Raw genomic sequence first — 20725 nt, forward strand, 5'->3', positions numbered from 1 at the left:
ACTTACATGAAACATTTTAAAGCTAGTAACAATGTAACTTCAACTGGATAAAAACATTCTACACTTTAATTTCTTCTCACCCTCCATTTTATGTTCTAGATGTTACATTTATGTAGTATATTCCTTGAAAAGTTATTATTCTTATATATTATTTTAATATTTTAAACTTTAGAGTGCATTGAAGTATAATTCATGTAACAACATGAAGATTGTCTACTGTTTGAAATTTGATTGTCCTTACCTTTAAATGTGTTTCTCCAGCATCATTGGAGGCTCAAAGTCCAGTTTCCACTGTCCACTCCTACTCTTCCTCATCTGTAAGTATTGCAGTGTCCCTAGAGCTATGCTTTTGGGTAGCTGCCCAGATTCTCCATCTACTGATCTTTCCATTATATCATACTGAATAAAGTTACGAAATGGATGGTTGAAATTTCCCTGAATGTGAAGAATTAGAATTAAGATTTTTAATTGGCAGAGAGAATTTGATTATTTAATAGATTTAAATGTAATTTGTCTTTTAGCCCAAATTCTGTCTGGGCACTAAATAACAGTGTAGTCATCCATAACTGCCAGAGTGACACACACATGTGCACACACGAGCACATCCCCCCCATATATATAAAGACAGAGAGATAAAACAAATATATATTTTGAGTATTTCAACATTTTCCTTATGCTGAGAATTTGGTTTAAAAGTTGTTTCTATCTATTCTCCAGGAGGCTGATTATGATTCCATCTAAGTTTGAGGCTATAGATTAATACTGACTTCCTTTGCAAAAGTATTAATTCAAAGTCCTCTGATCCCGCTGGGCCCTGCTGATCTGCAGATACACATGTAAACACGTGGCTCACAGGATGCTCTACTTGTTAGAGAGGCAGTGCGGTGGTACACAGGAGAAGCTTCGAGGTGACCTGGGAACTGTTACTCAGAGGAGTATTGAGTCTTTCAATGCCAGCCTTGGTTGTCTCTGATGAATTCCAAGCAGACCTACAAAATAAAAGAACAGCTTTAGAGCACCTGAAACTGAATACAAAATAGAATTGGAGGTGAATCATTTATGTGTGTTCATACAGCTCTACTTCTGTAGTGAGCCTTGTGGACTTATTTGTCACAAGGTGAGCACTAGGACCCTTTTGTTTTATGGCCGGCCACTTACCACCCTCCCAGGCCTCTTCACTTGTTGCCTTTCTCTTGAGGATGCTACACAGACTCACTGATATTCCTTGAGGAAAGACACAAAGGTATGTAAATGTGGCACTTCGTGGTGTCAACAATACCATCTGATTGCTTACAGGGAAGCAGCTGTTCTGCAAGCTAAAATATTGTACAATATGCTCAGAATTAAAGTTTGGCATTAATTTTAATGAATGAATTAATGTTTTTAAAGCTATTCAAAAGGCCTAGAATAAGAATATATAAAAGTGTTGATTACTGGAAGATGCATAATTGGGTAATAATGCATGTCCTGAAATGTCTTAGTCACATCAATTCTCAATAACTTTACATTTATACCCTAACAGACTCATTAAAATGAATAAAACTTTGTCTTGGTTAACTCCATTAGGGCTATTGCATTCAAGAGAAAATTAAAGCAGAAAATCAAAAGGAATGTGGCCATCAAATGGAAAACACTTGGAATTTGTGGGATATATATATATTTTCCCTTACTTAAATTATGCTCAATCTTTTTTAGCATGGGACTGTTTCCATAAATGTTGCTTTAATATTTTATATTTTGGTTTGTTTTAAATTTGATGAAGCTCAATTCAATTCAACTTTCTGGAGCTTGATATATTTTGTATAGGACATACGTGAGGTGGGTACACGGAAACTTATGGCTACCAGTACTTTTTCAAATGTAATATTCTTGTATTTTAAGGAAATATATATACACACATATATATTACTAGAGCTACTGCAACGTAATTATTGCCAGTGAGAATGCGGTGGCATGGGACATAGACATGAGTCAGCATGGTCCCTACCCTCCAGCAGCTCCAGCTCTGGTTTCCGAAACAAGCAAACCAAAAATAGCCATTAATACAACATAAAACTAAGCACACATTTTAGAGGGATATGCTGTATGCAGTACTGCATAAGGAGCAAAGCATCATGTCCAGTTTTAAGGATCAGGCTGCATATCAATGTAATAGTAGGATCTGAAATGAGTATTGAATGATGCATGGGATTTGGATAAGAGTGCAGTAAGAAAAGATTGTTTCCACTTGTAGCATACAAAATTGCCTAGAGACAGAAAGTCAGGGATCATCATGTTTGGGAAACCTAGAGAATATTCTTCCAGTTCACTTTGCATATACACATATGCAAAGAGGCACCCTAGAAACACACTGCTTAAGCCCATGGTGACAAATTGGACATTTAAACTGTAGGGAAAATTGACTACTAAAAAGTTTTTAAATAAAAAATGTCGAAGAAAATAATGATTATTCTGGCTCAGATTTGGAGAGATGGGGAGACAAATGGAAGGAATCAGAGTAGCGGTACCATTCAATCATTAAAAATAGGTACTGAGTGTTCACAAAGTGCCAGGCAGTATTGTAGACAGACCTTATTCCTTGTTTAGCATAATAGAGAAAGAATGTATTAATTTTTAATGTCTTTTTAAGTTTTTTTTGAGGGAAAATAGATGTAACTTTGCTATGCACATTTTGAAGACAAGTCTTAGTTCGGCACTTAAAATACAGAGAAGAGGGTTCAGCTCCTAGTAACCAGTATTAAAACTTGTGATGAAATCCATTTAAAACAGGAAAGAATGTTTTTCATAGGAGTCCTAGTGCTCTATATTTCCAATATCTTAATAAGATGAGAAAATTTTCCATTATATACATGCCTCAGGCTTCAGGGAATGTAAAACAGTTTCTAGTTATCACTCTAGCTGAATCTAGTTTTGACTGTACATCAGATGTCTCAAAGTAAGGTCTATAGGTTGATGAATCAGCATCTCTGATAGGAGCGGATTTTTGCTTCCAACTGCAAAAGAACTTTGTTACTATGGTAACAAGAAAGAAAAACACATAATACAAAAATTATATCTTTTAGGGGGATATGAAGTAAACGAGGAAGCCTTCACTGAGTTTGACAGCCAGAAGATTAAGACCCAAGGGAAAGTGTCTGGTTTCAGTAGGTCCAGTTGACACAATTAACATATTAAGAGATGTCACAGGTGAGGAGAAACCAGTTGAGATTTTAAATGGCAGGGTGTTAAATTGAATTGGTATCTGAACATAACCCGACTCAACCTGAAATTACCTTCCTTTGCTAGAGCTTCTCCCACCAAAATTTTTGCCAGGAATATGTAGAGGAGAGACTAGAAAGAAGACTGTTTTTATTTTACACAAACTTGCAAATTTTCATAGTATTTAGATTCTGTGATCCTCCTGGTTTTGAATTAAAAGATGAGCCAGAAATATCAGAAAATATGACTCAACCCCATTTCCATTTCAAAACACTTTAACAATCGGAGGGATGGATCACTGATATGAGCTTCTGCAGGAAATCTGAGCTAATAAAGTAAAGTCAATCTAATTAAAATTACAGCCCACCCAAGGCAAAGCAACTCTTGGAGTTATGCAGATGGTCAACCTTCTAACCTAACTTCCAAACACAGGGAAAGACTCACTTTCTCAAAACAAAACAAAACAATCATAGCAATATTATGGTTTAGCTTTCACTGTCCTTTCATACTCATTGACCAGAATGCAATGAAAAATTACAAAACGCATAAATAGTGGGTGGGTGTGTATTTAGAGATCAGCCACCCTATTTGAAAGAGATCCCTAAAATGGAAGGGTCCATTATGCCCAATAAGGAGAAAGATAGTAGAAATGAGAAAGCCAGAGTCTTCCTCTGACATGAAAACTGAAGAAGTGAAATTATTTAGGGAGGGACGTGAGAAGCATTAAATGCTTCAAAAGAGAAGAAGCAGAATATCTAACACAAAAATCATATTGACCTGGTTTCTTTATTTCTTAGCTCTTTGGTTTACCAAGAGTGGTCGATTCAAAATCCTGATTTGATCCCTGGAAATTCTAACTTGCTGTTGCAGATTTGAAACTGTAACTTAGTAGTTTGAAGACTACTTCTTTTAAAATGCCTTCCTCCTGAGGCTGATGCTCAGTGGTAGGGCATAAACTTACCTTGCACAAGGCCTTGGGTTTAGCTGCTAGTACCCCAGGAAAAAAAAAAAGCAGCCTTCTTTCTTAAATTGGGTTAGTTTCTAATAGTAATAATGACTTCCCTGATGCAAACAAGATTAGGAAATTGCAAGGAGAAAGAGGGGAGGAGATATTATTCTTTGTGGCTAATTGTACTTTATCAAGCTATTCACTTTGACCTGAAAACTAACATGGTATGCTGCAAGGAACACAGGATTAAGCAGATGCTCTTTGATAACCTGCAAAAGAAAATTCTATTTGAAAATGCAATGCATATTTCCTCTATTATCCTATTTAGGCAGATGTTCTACCTAATCTGCATTGACTTTTCTTACTATCTTATCTCTGACCTTTCCTTTGAAGGCATTCATGGAAGAAAATGCCAATGTTTACCTACCTGCTGTGCTTCCATCTGTCAGAGCAGGGCATGGATACACAAAAATTACGTTTCCTTTGTATGACTTTGAATGACAGAAGCATAACGAAGACCTCATAGACACAGAATGCCCAGATATTATCTCTTTAGTCTGAGAATAAACTATAACATCACCTCACATCTGGACAGTTTATGTTGGGAACAGGTACTTTCAAACATTTCAAACCAGCAACATTGATTTTGAAAATATCCAGAGGTTTTTCAATGCAGTTGGGGTTTTTAAAAGAAGAAATTACGTATTTGGTCATTTTGTTATTGATTTTCTCTACTTGGATAGAAGGCTGTGACAGAGTAACAAGGATGATTTGTAATATGAGATGGTTATTTTAATTATCAGATCAAATAAGCCCTCATGATTCTAGTCTTATGTATCTGGGGTCTTGATGATTTGAGGTTATAAGTTCAATGTGAAAAAAGCTTGAGCTCTTGAGGACTTATTTTGTGGTTCAAATATTTTGGTAGTTTTCTAGGTGGACAGAGACCTGAGACCAAAAAAATAACTCTAATTAGATGTTTGCCAGATCTCCTGAATAAAAGATGTGTTTCTTGCCCATAGGAGTTTTCAGGTTCCAGATTCTTAATTGGAATAGGGAAGGAGAACTTGTAGCTTAGACTGTTTAAACCAGGAAACGTAAGAAGCCAATGTTCCACCACCAAGTTATAACTGATATGTAGAGGCTCTCGTCAGAGAAATATATTCACATGGTGGTCTGAAGATATAATTCATGGAATAAATAAAGTTAGGTTTTCAGGACATTGCTCATCTCTATCATAGTAGGTTGGGAAATACAGACTTCCTCTTCCAGAAAAGAGCAAAACATCTTGAAGTTATTTTAACTAATATGTTTTTACACATAATTTTCCTGAGGCCCAATCCATTTGATAAAAGTAGTCTATTTCATTATAAATCCCCGAACTCCTCCTGTCCTAAATACGCATGTAAAATTTAATACAGGCAGTACGAAGTGTGTATTTTTAAATCTATTATTGAAAACCAACATTCATTGTGACTCTAGCTTAAAACAACAAACATTTATTGTCTTAGAAATTCTGGGTCAGTCAGCCAGCAATGGCATGGATGAGCGATTATGGCTCATGGTTGCTCTTCATAGCGTTCCACCAAGGTGTTGACTGCCATCCTCTGAAGGCATGACTGAGGCTGGACAATTTACTTTCAATATTGAAATTTTAAAAAATATAATACCTGATATAAAATGTAACTGAGTTGGTTCAGTAGCAGTCTGGAAATGATGGCAGAAGTTTGTAGGATGGGTTAAAAATACACAACCCAATTATATGCTAGCCAGTGAAAATTGATTTCAAATGTAATGATATGTGGATGGGTTGAACATGGCAGAATGAAAACAATAAAGTAGATTAACACTAGTCTAAAGAAGTTGGGATGGCTATATTTAAGGTAATACAATGCAGATTATAGACAAAGAAAACTACTGGAACTAAGGAATATCAAATAACAATGCAAAGTCAATTCAACAAAAGGATGTAACAATCCTGAATGTTTACATTCATACAACAGAACTTCAATGTCCATTGTCTTAGTTACTTCCCTTCTTCCTGGGAGAAAATACCCAGCACACTGGCCACTTAAAGGAGGGAAGATTTACTCTAGCTCACAGGTACTGGAGCTTTCAGTCAATAGTCCGCTGGCTCCAAGGCAGGCAGGCGTACTGGAGGGTTATGTTGGGGCCCAGCTGAGGAGAGCTGCTCAGGGCCGAGAGCTGGGGAAACAAAGATCAAGGGAGGAACCTGGAGGGAGACAGCCCTTCCGGGCCACATCCCCAGTAACTGGGCCCCACACCCTCACCACAGTCAGTGCCAAGGCCCCCATGATCTAATCACCTTTCAAAAACTCTGCCCACGAGCAGGTGAGGCTCTTGAGGGACATCTAGATATAAAGCATAAGATCCATGAATCCAAAAATGACTGCACTGAAAGGAAAAACTGACACATTTATAATTGTAGTTAGATAAGCACTGCTATTTCAATAATTGGTAGAATCACTAGACAATCAGCAAGAATTTTGATGAACTCCACATGATTGTCAATCAGAGGGATCTGTGACCACTAACCCTGACTTTTCAATTTAATTAGATTAGGAAATGAGTACTTGATTATTAAAGCTCACTCCTGGGTGTGTCAGCATGGCTTGCAGAGACAAGACTTTGGGTGCCGTATATGGCCTCTTGCCCATTCTTCTCAGTTCCCCTGCTCTGCTTCCCAGCCACAATGAATTAAGCAGCTTTGCACACTGTGCCCTTCCTCCATGGCGTTCCTGCCTTGGAGCCATCTGAGTATAGACTGAATCTTTCCAAACCTTGAGCTAAATTACACTCTCCTCTTTTAAACTGTGAGTCCTAGATATTGTGTCTAGCAATGGGAAAGCTGACTGATAATGCAGGATCTAATGGATAGTACGTGTCATCCAGATAATGTCAGGATATATATTCTTTTCATATGCACATGAAACATTCACCAAGACTGACTATACCCTAAACGATTAGGTTAAAAAAAAACCTTAACAAATTTAACAAGTGAAATAATAAAATATGTTCTCTATATAATGGAGTCAAAGTAGAAATCAATATCAGAAAGATTCCACTTGGGGATTAAAGAACATGACTGTAAATATTTCCTGCATCAGATAGGAAGTCTTAAGGGAAATCAAGTAAGTCCAAGATCTGTTGGAGTGAGTTCAAGAATTTATACATTTCTAGTTGCAGCTGATACTGCCAGTCCATGGCAGTAGTAGGGTAGATCACATTTTGAGAACAACTTATGTAGAGCATTACAAATACAGTTTCTTTTCTAAAGATATTTGCATTTATATATACTCCAGTTACTCCAATAATTAATAAGAACTTATGCTCATGTGTCCTTATACGTTTCCATCAAATTATACTTCATTTGCATTTATACCACATGGCAACAGTGGGTATGTATGTATGTATGCCTGCCCCTTTGCATGGCCATCTGGTTGCTTATCCCATTTGTAACATGCTTAGCCCACAAACAGAGCTGGCTGTGGCTCTCATTTAGAGTGTAACTGAATGACAATACATAGACTGTACGGTGTAATATTTGGCATTGCTTCATGTGTTTGAATTCAAAAGACTGGCAAACATGTAGTCTTTCACTTCTAGACACCGTATCTACAAGTAAGCTAGTTGTTACTTCTTTTAAAAATTTCTCCTGGTTGCCCTAAGTTTACAATATACATTTTTAACCCACTCAAGTCTACTTTCAAATAACATTATAGGGCTCCTTTCACCTGCACATCATAAATGAAAAAAAAAAGCATGACTAAAGGGTGCTTTTCCATGGCGAGGTTATCTTCCTTCCACCTGACTGCACTCTGCCTTCTACCTCCTTTCCATGAAAGCCTGGAGTTGGTATAATTATTAATTTAGAACTGGCTTCCCATTAGCTTTGTCACTGATTTCTGCACTTTTTGACCATTCTAAAATTTGCTTCTGATCCTTAATGGGAACAGTTCTCTTTCTTAAAACACACTTAATAATTTCATTTAAGTGCTTAGACTGAAGCAGGAGGAGAGCCATGTTTATTTGTGACCTGGGTAGGGTTATATAGGTGTAGTTACATTGCAGTAACTCATCATGATTTGTGCATTTTTCCATATATATGCAATATTATATATGCAAAAATATAAATGACTAGAACATGAACATTTTCAGAAAAGTTGTATACTGTTTGTACTCTATATAATGTGGATTATAATTATGACATAAAACAAAAATTGTCTCCCAGAGTGTTGACACGCATTTTTTATTTTAAAAGGGGAAAGGGAAGTAGGGAAATTTAAAAAATGAGAAAAGAAGGGAAAAACAGAAACAAAGTGTTTGTAAATAGAGAGGTGTGGAGGGCTGGAAGGAAGGGAAGGGGATTGGGGGAAAAACAAGAACCAAGATAAATCATGTACAGGTAAAAATTCCCAATGATGAATGTGATCATAATGTATACTTAAAATGTACCAATAAGCTTCTTTTAAAAAGGGCTACAGATCTTTAAAAACCTCTTGTATTAGAGTTAATAATGGAATCCCCCAAACATATTGCAAATTAAGTCTGATTGTGCCTGGTTTCCAGCTTGTTCTCACAGCTAGGTTACTTGACCGTGTTTTCTGATGACAGTTGGTTAAAGACTCTTGAACTTATTCCTGAGCAGGAGAGCTTTAAGGAGCCCGAACCTAACACTTCAAAATTCAGAATCTGGTTTTTCTTGCCATTGCCCTTGCTCTGATCTTTTGCCCCAGTTCTCAAAACTTCAACTTCTGTCTTGTTTACTGGACCTAAGTGCTCTCAGGCTTTGTGATCTGACACTTACTCTCATCTTCATATGATGAGAACCCTGCCTTTCTGTACTCCATTTTCCCCAGTGACTGACATCACTTGTCTAATCTTTGCTCTGTGTTTGGGCTCTTGTTACCATCTTACATACTCTTTTGACCTAAACACTTGGTAAGTTCTCAAATGTTATCTCTTTCATTTTATCTGTTGCCTTCCCTGACAACTTTGCTAGGTATTCTTTGCTAGTTTCCATTGCTTCTAACACCAATTGCTATTCTGTTTCCACCTGTTTTCTACTTTCATATGGCCTGTTCTTGACATATCCATTTGGAACACTGGACTTCTTCCTAGGTGCTAATTGAGCAAAGAATTTTTAAACAGTGAGTTTAAAAATGGAAAGGATCTTGGAGTAGATACGCACAAGCTTTTCTTTCTATAAAGGGGGATATTAAGGCTCAGCTAAGTATTTTGGTAGGTAATATTTCAGATATCACTGTAACAGGATAATATTTTTTAAATCCTCCCAGAAACACTTTCTTATATGGTAATCTGGTTTCTTATTCAAGAAGGTACCCATGTGTAAGAACCCTTAAATTCATCATCATACAGCTCTGTACATTCCAGCAGCCAGAGCACCCTGGTCCCCAAGTGTTACAGAAATTTACAGGGAATTGGTGGTTTGGTAGAGGCCAGGAGCTGGCACAAAAAGGTCACATTTGAGATCTGCAACCCTGAAGGATTTGGCAGGAGCCATAGATTGCAGCAGCTGGTGTCATCAGATGCCGAAATGACCAGATGGGACCAACCACAGTTGAGTGGGCACCAATACCGGGATGCTTAGTGACCAGAAAAGCAGTGAAATATGTCAGAGAAGGCCAAAAGGGACTCAGAGGGCAGCACAGGGGAGAGGGCCCTTTCCTACTCCATGCCAGTTCATGGGTCTCACTGCTACTTGAGAACAGAGGAACGATTTTGAGGGGGAAAAATGAACATAATAGAAAATTTGAACTTTCAATAAGGTAAACTTTATGTAAATAGGTTTAGATGGATAAAATTGAATTACTGTTACTGAGTTTTATGCTTTCTTCTTTAAACAAAGTGGTAATTTGTAAGTGAGCTGTGATCAATTCCAAGAAAACAATATTACATTTGTTTTGCCTGTCAGCTTAGAAAGATAGTTTCATAGGCCAGGGGAAAGGTTGAGAAAAAGGGTATGTGATGTGTGGAGATCTGTGGCTGGTCCATAGGAAATATTATATGGCAGAGGAGGTGGGATCATTGCAAAGAATAGGGACTACAGATCTGAATGGCTCATGTGGACAGGGACTGTGGGCCTCACAGAACAGGGCTGTCCTGAGTGGACAGCTGACTGCTAACATATCACCTGGAACTGCAGTTTCACATGCAGGAACTGTGGTACAGTAGGGCACCCTAAGACTGTCCTCTAGAGAGTACTGCCCACTAGCCCAAGTTAGACTGCCTGCACTCAAGATGGCAGCTCTGAGCAGGCCTAGCTAGTGACTGAAACATGGAGGATGGCCAATGGCAGCAGAAGCAAGCTGAGTCAGGAAGATACAGAGCAGCAGTTGGAGGAAGCAGAACAGTGATTCTGGAGGAACTCTCAGGAATTACTGATTCAGACACTCTCAAAATATAAAAATGAATGCTGGATTTCGGAATTGACATTGAAAGAATCATTCTGCAATTGGAAAGTTATGTCTTTGTTTGGGAGTTTATGAAAACTCAGGGAACCTGTGTTATATTTGAAGATAATGTTGGACAGAAAAGGCAACAGTAAAACAGTATTAAAATATAAATGACATACAATGAAAAAGCTCAGCATGACAAGAAATTTTCTGACCCAAAAAAAAGAAGGAAGGAAGAAAACAGAAGTCGGGTAAGATGGCTACAAATGAAATGTAATGACTTCTCCTATAGACGCAACATGATCTGTAGCTTTCTACATGAAAATGAAGATGAAGTTGTAGTTCCTGACTCAGATAAACTGTCAGAGCTGGAAGAGCAAGAAATTCAAATGAAAGACACTTTAAAACTGATCTTTTGAATGGGGGAGACCATGACATTCAGAAAGAAAAGATTCGGGTCCTCTTTTTGCTAGTCCTTCTTCTAAGATGAAAGGTTTTGTTTTTATAGAAATTCAAGATGCTACCCTAGAAATAACTTCTAGCTGAAGTGTTTCTTATAATAACTAGTCAAATTTTTAAATAAAATTCCCTGTGTAGGATTCAGTTGGTTCACTATTTTATTAAATTTTGTTGGGCATACACACATTTCCAGTCATTGGAAAACTTAATATACCAGAAACATTCAGGACCTGACATGAATTAAATTATAAATATATATATATTTAAACATTTAAACAACAACAATGACAAGAGCAAAGTTAAGACAATGTGGAGAAAATAAATGAGATTTGATGTGGTCCTGGCTATATGTAGAGCTTCATACCTGCAGTGGTTACCTAGCCATAATGACAATGCTGACTCGCAGAGAGAGTCAGAAGAGCCTTCTCTCTCCCAGGTACTAGAGCCTTCAAGCCAAGATTGAACCATATGTTCTAACTTCCAGAATAGTCTTTTCCTGTTACACTGAAACATGTTATGAAGGTTAATCTTCATTGTCCATTTGACTGGCTTGGGAGAGGCCTAAGAGACTAGCACACTCTGGGTGGGTCATGGGAGTGCAACCCTGGGGAGTGTATCTGGTCCCTGGTACTTTCCTCTCCGGCTCTTTCCCTTTCACTCTGCAGCTACCATGAGGTGGGCAGCGTTTTGCATCAACTCTTTCCATCATGATGTTTCTCCCTTATTCCTGGCCAACCATGAATTGAAACCTCTGATACAGTGAGCCAAAAAAATATTTCTTTTCTCTTTTAAGTGGTTTTTCTCAGTTATGTAGTCACAATGACAGAAAGCTGACAGGCGCTTATTTCAGCTTCTGATCGATTATTCCAATACTTTTTAAATCAAGACTTTCTAAAAGTGGGTAAAAACAAATGTGTCTCAGACTGTCCTAATAGAGATTTTTATCCACTCTTGACTAATAATTGTTTGCATGTCAGAGGTGCAGAAGTTACCATGGATATTTAAAACACATTGTCTGTAACTTGACCCTAGTTGATATTTTTCAACTGAGTTCTAGTTGTGGTAATTCTGAAACTGAGCTGCTGCCCAGCTTGAGGACCTGCCACAGATCCATGCTTTCTCAAGAGGTTAGCATAATTTGATGAAGATTTGTTAAAACAAAGAACTTGAAATAATTATAGATCTGCACCATATGTCATACCATGTTAGAAAAATTTGCATCTTCTGGTCTGTTGTAGTGGAAAGAGTATAGGCTGTGGAGCCAGAAAGTTCTGGAAGTTTTCCAGCCCCTGTCACTTTGTAACTGTGTGACCTTGGGAAAATTATTTCATATTTATGCACTTTGGCTTTCTATTCATAAAAAGAGGATAAAATTAATCTTCCTTCGATTGCACTTTGGGTTGTATGTCCTACAGATTGGGGTTGGGTGTTTCAGGATCCCTTTTCTTCTTAGGTAAGGCACTGTAATATCTTGCTTGGATCCTTTCCTCTTTTCCTATGCTTATTAGTGATACACAGCTTTTCAAACTCACTTCTCATCTTTTGTTTGTTTAGATATGGCATTAATATCTGTGGAATCTTGCTCTAGTCTAGGAAATATTTTAATTCATTAGGTCAACTTTATGTCTCTTATTTTTTCCTTTATGGTAGGCAGAATAATGGCAGTTCCTCCAAAAGATGTCCACATTCTAATCCCTGGGTCCTGTGAATACGTTACTGTACAAGGCAATAAAGATTGCTAGGCACCTAACCTGAGAAGAGGGAGAGTATCCTGGGTTATTCGGCTGGGTTCAATGTAATCACAAAGATCGTCAAATGTAGTAAAGGGAAGCTGAAGAGTCAGAGTCAGAGAAATGTGAAGATGTTACTATTGATTTTGAAGATGGAAGATATGGTCATGGGCCAGGTGGCCTCCAGAAGCTGGAAAAGACAAAGAAAGATTCTCTCTTAGGGCCTCAGAAGGAATGCAACCCTGAGGACACTTTAATTTCATCCCAGTGAGACCTATTATGGACTTATGACCTCCAGAAATTATCATATAATAAATTCATGCTGCTTTAAGCCACTAAGGTTAGAGGAGTGGTAATTTGTTACAGGAATAATAGAAAACTAATATACCTCCTTCCCTTATTTTTTGGAAACACTGAAATTTTGCTGCCATGTACCTCTTACTGCTGTTTAGGTGGTGAGAAAGTACTATTTTCTTTTCTCCCTACTATGAGTCTGAAGATTAAGCTTCTTCCTTTACCTATTAAATCATAAAACTCTTAAAAGAAGGATATATAAGAGAGTGATTGTTATGTTTCCTGGACTACTACTGTGCTGTGGTAGGCACACACCCAGGGAGTCAATATCAAAAAATGAGCATTTAAGGAAAGTTTGACGGAGGAACTAGGCACAAGGCTGTGGGCAAAGTAAATGATCCCGGGGGGGAGGGGAGAGAAATGAACTATTTAGAAAGCTGCCTGCTAGAGTTGGGATTTGGTGGAGAGATAAAACTGGTCTGCAGCAATCCTGCAGGGAGAGATGAAGAAAGGAGCTCAGCCCAGCTCCCCACTCGCTTCAACTATTGTTAATGCTCTCTGCTGGCCAACTCAGAACTTAAGAGGACAGAGGGCCAGTTATAAGCACAGCAGTCAGGCTCCAGGGACAGAGCACTGCATGGCAAATAAGTAAGGGCAGGTCTAGAGAGGCAAGAAGAACCCAGCACACAGCAGGTACTCATAAATAGTGTGTGTCATTGCTTTAGTAAATTTAGTAAATTTGGCATGTTATGGCTTGTATCTAGATGTCCCCGCAAAGCCTTACTTGGTCAGAGGTGGGGCTTTTTAGAAGTGCCTAGATCTAGAGTGTGTGAACATGGGTTAAGGGTGTATGATAACTAAATTAATCCACTGATTGGTTTAGCATAGTTCTGGGTGTGGCTAATGGGAAGGTCCACCCTGGGTGTGGGTGGAACCAACCAAAAGGCTTGTAGCCTAGATGGAATATTAAATGGAAACATGGGAGGTAGGCTTCCTGCCTTCTGCCTGCCATGCCATGGACTGTTTCTCCTCTGCTGTGGCCCTCTGCCATGCCACCTTGCCTTGAAACCAGCTGACTGTGGACTGAAACCTCACAAACTGAGCTATTTTACCATATTTATTTATTATTTTATTTACTTTTCCTTCTTTAACTTTAGATGTTGGGTATTTTGTCAGCAATACAAAAAGTCACTAAGACAGGGCAGGAATGCCTGGTGAGTGAAATTCACCTAAAGGGATAGGTATGGCTTGAGAATGAGCAATACAAAAGATTATTTCAGCAGAAAATTCAGTGCCTAACTCTATATCAAAAGCCCAAATGAGCAAATGAATGAGTTTATGTTGATGTCATAGAATAGTAGCTGACATTATTGAGTAGAGAGCCAGACATTGGATGGAAATTCCAATTCTGTAATTTGGATAGTCTCACCATTTTATAGGTGGAATGAAAGACTGGATTTAACAAACTTTAGTTGATTCTTGTTATGGCCACACAGAGCTACACAGGGATTGTGAAATAAGATGTGGAGGATGACTTTAAGGGTGATTTCCTTTTAAAAGACTTACCCAATTATTTATGCATTTTTTCTGAAATGATGGAGTGGTCTATAGGGTTCATTGTGCCCCTTAGTTGGTGGCTCTTTATGAGAGAGAGAGAGAGAGAGAGAGAGAGAGAGAGAGAGAGAGAGAGAGAGAGAGAGAGAGAGAAAGAGTGAGTTTTGTGTATCTCCATATTTAATTTTATTTAAGTTCGAATTGTCAAGTTGCCATCTTTCTTGTCAGGCTGAAATCCTGTGGCAGCCTAACCAGAGAAAGGTGGAAAATCAAAATGTAGCCCCAGAATTTCAAAAGCAGTCCAGTGAAATCAAATTGAGTAGAAGTCCATCTGGCTCTGAACTACACTGCCTGCAATTTCGTTCAGGTGTACGCTGCACCTGAGTGGAAATGCAAACACTAATTGCTTATATCCTGCCAGACTTTTTGATTCCTCTGGGCCTTTGAAGAAAACAAAAATTACACATACCTCCCAGGAATAGAATCCATCTGGTTTGAGGAAAATGACATTATCTCTCAAAAGGTTTAGAAGATTTTAAACTACCACTGCTGAAAAACTAGGGCAGGATAGCTCTAACTAGACTCCAGAGGAAAGAGGCATGGTAGGCAAGCAAACTTTTTATCTTGTTTTCTTGTTGAGCTCTTAGCTGAAGACATCCAGGCTTGGATGACCGCCAGACGACCTGTAGAGAAAACCATTACTCAGTCCTACCAAGAAAAAAACCATCACTGATGTTTGTGCTAATTTTTAAGGAATGTTAATTCTTCAAAATAGTAGAAAAGTGTTTAGAGGGTGATGTTCACTAGGATCAGCTGAGCAGCCTTGTTCCACTGTAGGCACAATCTCCCAGACCTGCTGATGAGACCCTGTGGAGGCTGGGAGCTGACAGTACTGGGTAAAGACCATACTTGGGAAAAGGACAATGGAAACAAACAGCATTATTATGACCACCTCATTCTCATTCTCTGTTACATATGTCTGGTGTTTTATAATTTCTTCTGGTATCCACATCTATAGTTTCATTTAATCTTCTCAACAGTCATGTGCATCAGGGTGAATAGATGCTCGAGAATTTTATTAGTCTTTGTGGTCAGCTTATCCTCTGGTTTCAACCTTCTAGTTCATCTTCTGCACTTCAGTGAGAGTAATCTATTTAACATGTATATTTTGCCAACTCAATTCTCGCTCATTTATTTTTCTAAATAGCTCCTCATTACTTTTACCATAAATATCACTTTCCCCATAAGACATAAAATGGCAGTGAGTCTGGGCTCTGTGAAAGTTCCTGTTCTAATCTCCCATCCTCCTCTCTTCCTGTAAGAATCTTTTACAACCCTGACTTCTTTGCACTATGCATATCATAATCTCTTTGCAAACTCAGCCTACAAGGTCTCCCTCCCATCCTCTATGGCTGGTTAATCCTTACTCATCCAGTTACTTCTCTGCTCAATCAATATTTTCTTTCAATTCATGGCTGATCTCAGCAGACAGACTTAATAGGTTTCTTTTGTTTCTATCTGTTTCCCATTTTAGCACTGGACTCACTTTATTTTTTATATCTGCTTCCCTAATAATGTAATTTCTTGAAGGACAGGAAGACTGCCACTTAATCTTTGTATCCCTAGGGTAAGGACGGAGCCTGGATTATGAAGGAATGGATGTGTAAAGGGATTTCTATGAATGCTGTTGAAAAATGTTGGTGTCCAGTTCTATGTGGGCTTTACCCAGCCCCTGCTGAGGCAAGCACAGGCTGATAGCACCTGTCTTCCTCCTTTTAGGCTCCCTTATTGCTTCTCAACAATGAGACTGAGTGACACCTCCTGCTATGACCCACCCATATGTAATCGGAAAGTGTAGGAAAGCTAATAATATGCACTGGGGAATCATTTGGCTGATGGGCAGTGGGGGAAGGCAGAAAAGAAGCTGGGAGGACAGGCCTGAGATGCTGAATTTCTTATGGGCACTTTGAAGATGGTCCCACCCCGGCTGAGAGGTAATGTATTTGATGACAGTTAAGGGTCAACTCATATTTAATCTCTCTCCTTTTTCAACTCCTTTTCCATCACTCCTACTTCCCCAGTTAAATAGTCTATTTCTTAATCAAGGTCGGAACGTAGCTGTCTTTGCGGGATTTTCTTCCTGGGAAGTTCAGTCAGTTATACACTTAGTGACTGGTAAAGAACTTAGTTGGAGCTTAATAAATGTGTGTTAGAAGAATGAACAAAGCAGCAGACATTTCCACAAGCTGTTATATTTTAGCATAAGTATTATACTTCCTGCTCCTAATTGCAGCCATAACAATTGCAGAATGTTTATCCACAAGTCCTGCTAGGAAGAGAATGGACAGATAAGATTTACTTTTCTACTCTAGTAATATTCAAACTATGTAGTAGAATATTTCAGCTTTTGTTAACACCTTGTACTGGAGCACATGGGTATAATCATTCTTTTTGTTTTTGTTTTTGTTTTTTGGGGTTTTTTTTCTCTTGGTACTGGAGATCAAACTTGGGACCATGAGCTTCTGAGGCAGGTGGAAGAACCACTCAGCTAAGCCCCAGGCCCTTTTGTTGTTGCTGGTTTTTTTTAATGTAGATAATAAGCAACAGAATGATTTCTAACCCTCTAGGCCTGTCTAATGTTTGGCTGGCCTAGGCCACATTAAGTGAAGAGGAATTGTCTTGGTTCACATAAAAAATAAATAATATAGTTAATGTTTATAAATAACAAAATTTTCTTTTAAAATAGCTGTGATTATGACATTTAAAAAGAGATGGACATCACTGGTCATTTGAGAGATGCAGATGAAAACAACACTGAGATTCCACCTCACCCCAGAAAGAATGGCTGCTATAAAGAATCATCCAATAAGAAATACTGGCAGGGATATGGGGAGAAAGGAACCCTTCTCCATTGTTGGTAGGAGTACAGACTGGTGCAACCACTGTGGAAATCAGTATGGAGATACCTCAAAGAACTAGGACTAGAGGTCCCATTTGACCCAGCTATTCCCCTGCTGGGGATCTTTGCAAAAGAATTAAAAGAATTATACCACAGCGATATATGTGCACCCATGTTTACAGCAACACAATTTGGAATAGCTAAAGCTTGGAAACAGCCCAAGTGCCCATCAACTGGAAACTGGATAAAGAAGATGTGATTTCTTTATAAAATGGAGTACTACTCAGCCATAAAGAACAAGAAACTAGAGACATTTATAGCTAAATGGATGCATATCGAGGCCATACTCTTAAGTGAAATAAATAGGACACACATGTGTAAATACCAAACAGTTTCTCTAGTGTGAGAAACTGAAAGTGTAAATAAGGATTAAAAGGATTAAAATGAATAATTGATAATTTGAAATAGGAAAAGGTCCAAAGGTGTAGGGGTGGTGGGAGGGGAAGGGGAAAGGAAAGAAGGGAAAGGAAAAATTATGAGAAAAGAAAAAAATGGAAACAAAATCTATGTAAATAGGGAAGGGCGGAGGGGGTGAAGGGCACACAGATAATGGGGGAAAAAAATAAGAACCAAGATTCATCATGTACAGGCACAAACACCCAATGATAAATGTAAATGTATTGTATACCTAAAATGTACCAATAAAAGAATTTAAGGAAAGAAAAAGAGATGGACAGCTTGAGGGCCACGTATTGGACATGCCTGGTAAATACAGAGAAGACAGTCATAGTTTTAGCATAATGTTTCAGTTTTGGATCAGGTGTCTGGTGTTAAATGGTGAATACTTTTTTTTTTCAGAACACAGTGCACTTTAATGACATACAGCATTTGAAATCCTTCAGATGAATGCCTGAAAACAGTCTCTCAACGAAAGCCTGCATCTTCGAGGACAGAAAATCTTTTTTGGTTTTTATGCTTACATCACTGGAAAAAAATACCCCTCCCTAAACCCTGATATACATTCTCAGCCGCTTTCCTCTCTTCTGTTGCAGCTGGTGTTCATGTGGCAAGTCTTGAGCTGGGAACTTCAGGTTCTCCTGCGAGGGTGTCGTACGTTCACAGCGGTCATTCTGCTTCTGTCTCCTTTGGCGCTGCACCTGCTGGCGTGAGGAACAGGGCTTGCAGGATGTCAGACAGAGAAATGATGCCCACGATACTGTCGGCCTCGTTCACCACCACCGCCAGCCGATGCACCTCGGCACTCACTATCCTGTCCACAACGGTCTCCAGGGTTTCCAGCTTACTGCACTTCACAACGCCTTCGAAATACTGCCATGAGTGCTGCAGAGCCTGTGTCACGGTGATGTCCAGGTTATTGTAGGTTTTCTCAGCAGCAAGATTAATTACATCAAATTTGGAATAAATATCTACAACTTTTCCCCGTTCATCCACCGCAGGCAGCGCCGATATCTGTCTCTCTACGAATATGTTCAGGGCTTTGATGATGGGCGTGTCTGGGGGGATGAAGGCAATATTTTCGTAGGTTCCTATCCCCAGCTCCTGCAGATTCTGCTTCATGAAGGCGGACTTTGGCATGTCAGATGCAAAAAGCTAGAGGAACTTGAGGATTCTTTTGTGGGTAATGATATAAACTGCATTCCCACTGACAGGGTCAATGACTGGCAATCTGTGGATTTTATTTTTGATCAACGAGTATACAGTGTCGAAGAGGCTTGCATCTGGAGATATATTCACTAAAGGCTTAAATGTTTCTTGTAAATAAAGCTCTCTCCACGTTTCAATTTTATGTTCCTCTAATTCATAAATCTGTACCATAGGTGATTTATAGCATCTATGTGGTATATTTATGAAATCTGTGATTGTTAGCATTCCTACAAGACTCTGCTTTTTACTTTCCCACAGTGGTGCTGCTCGGACACCATTGGCTACCAAAGCAAAAAAGGCCTTTTTCACTTGTAACGTAGTGTCAAAGATGACAAGCTTTGAACTAGTTGGAACAATGTCATAACACTTGTGTGACCTCATGAATCGCATGTAAACACCGCTTTCTGAGTCTTCTTCCTCCTTGAACACCAGCTTCTCCAGCATGCCGACTTCCCCGGTCCGGGGGTCTGGGGGCCACTGCCAGCGCCGCCCGAGGGGGAGGAGGAGGACAGCGATCAGCATGGACCCCGGTGCTCCTCCGGCCCAGCTCTTGGGGCTCGCTCCGCCAGATGGTGAATACTTACATATGGTGACCCCCTTTCACATTGCCATAGAGGACCATCTCCATGGTTGGGGGCACCATAAGCCAAATCGAATGGTTTCAGTTGAGCAGGGGGTCAAAAATTCTTGGCTGACGTGAGTAGGTACAATGTGTTTTATAACCAGCCCAATGTTCATCTTTCAAGCTGTGCCTACAAGATAAAGACCTAGGTGTTACCTAATTTTAATTGAGTACATATCAAACAGAATTATTCAGATTTCCAAACAAAATGCTTATCCTTAGGGGAAAAGTGCTAGGAGATGAAAAGTCTTTTACCAACTTATTGCCTACGAGAGCTGTTTTGATAGATTATTCTTCTTAACTGTATCATCGAAGGTCATATTCTCAGCTATTGTCACATGACTCAGAATGAGTGCTCTTTAAGCTTTGTATACATGTGTACTGGACCAGTATTTCTCAGGTTACAATGAACATGGGAATCACCTAGTGTATTGTTAAAAAGAAGATTCTCATTTATTAGTCTACAGAGGGACTCCAGATTCTGCATTTTAAGAAACTCCTGGGTAAGTCTGATGTCACTTAGACCACAGTTTTTGAACCATATTTTGAGTCACATGGACCTATTTGATAGTGCAGATATTTAAGAAAGTGCCACAAAACTTATAGGGCACACCAGAGTCAAAAGTACCAAAACCCACCAGGGTAAGGTTTAGAAATTAGATTAATTTGTTTGGTTCAGATGACTGTGTTTTGTTCATGGTGATTATATAATTAGCCATATCAAAGTTGGGCTGAATTAATTTGGATAGTAGTAGAAAAGCTTAGACCCTAACGAATGCACTATGACTTCTCTGATACAACCTTCAGTCTACCCAGAAAGGAATGCTGCACTATCTCTGTTTTTTAAGCATAGGTAAGCATCTTCCATTTCTTAGAAGAAAGACCGCACACATGAAGACACAGCCAGAAGGTCAAGTG

The 20725-nt window shown here is 38.9% G+C and overlaps 2 pseudogenes; one reads left to right on the forward strand and one right to left on the reverse strand.

The window, feature by feature from the left end:
- The first annotated feature begins 323 nt into the window (after window positions 1-323).
- On the forward strand, window positions 324-18636 carry LOC147821013 (general transcription factor 3C polypeptide 6 pseudogene; annotated as a pseudogene).
- A 9-nt stretch (window positions 18637-18645) lies between these two features.
- Window positions 18646-19707, reverse strand: LOC101699400 (5'-AMP-activated protein kinase subunit gamma-2 pseudogene; annotated as a pseudogene).
- Between the last annotated feature and the right edge of the window lie 1018 nt (window positions 19708-20725).

This window comes from Heterocephalus glaber, unplaced genomic scaffold (assembly GCF_053883595.1).
Source record: "Heterocephalus glaber isolate CG9 unplaced genomic scaffold, H.glaber_assembly_v1.0 deba00001773, whole genome shotgun sequence".
NCBI classification, from domain to species: Eukaryota; Metazoa; Chordata; class Mammalia; order Rodentia; family Bathyergidae; genus Heterocephalus; species Heterocephalus glaber.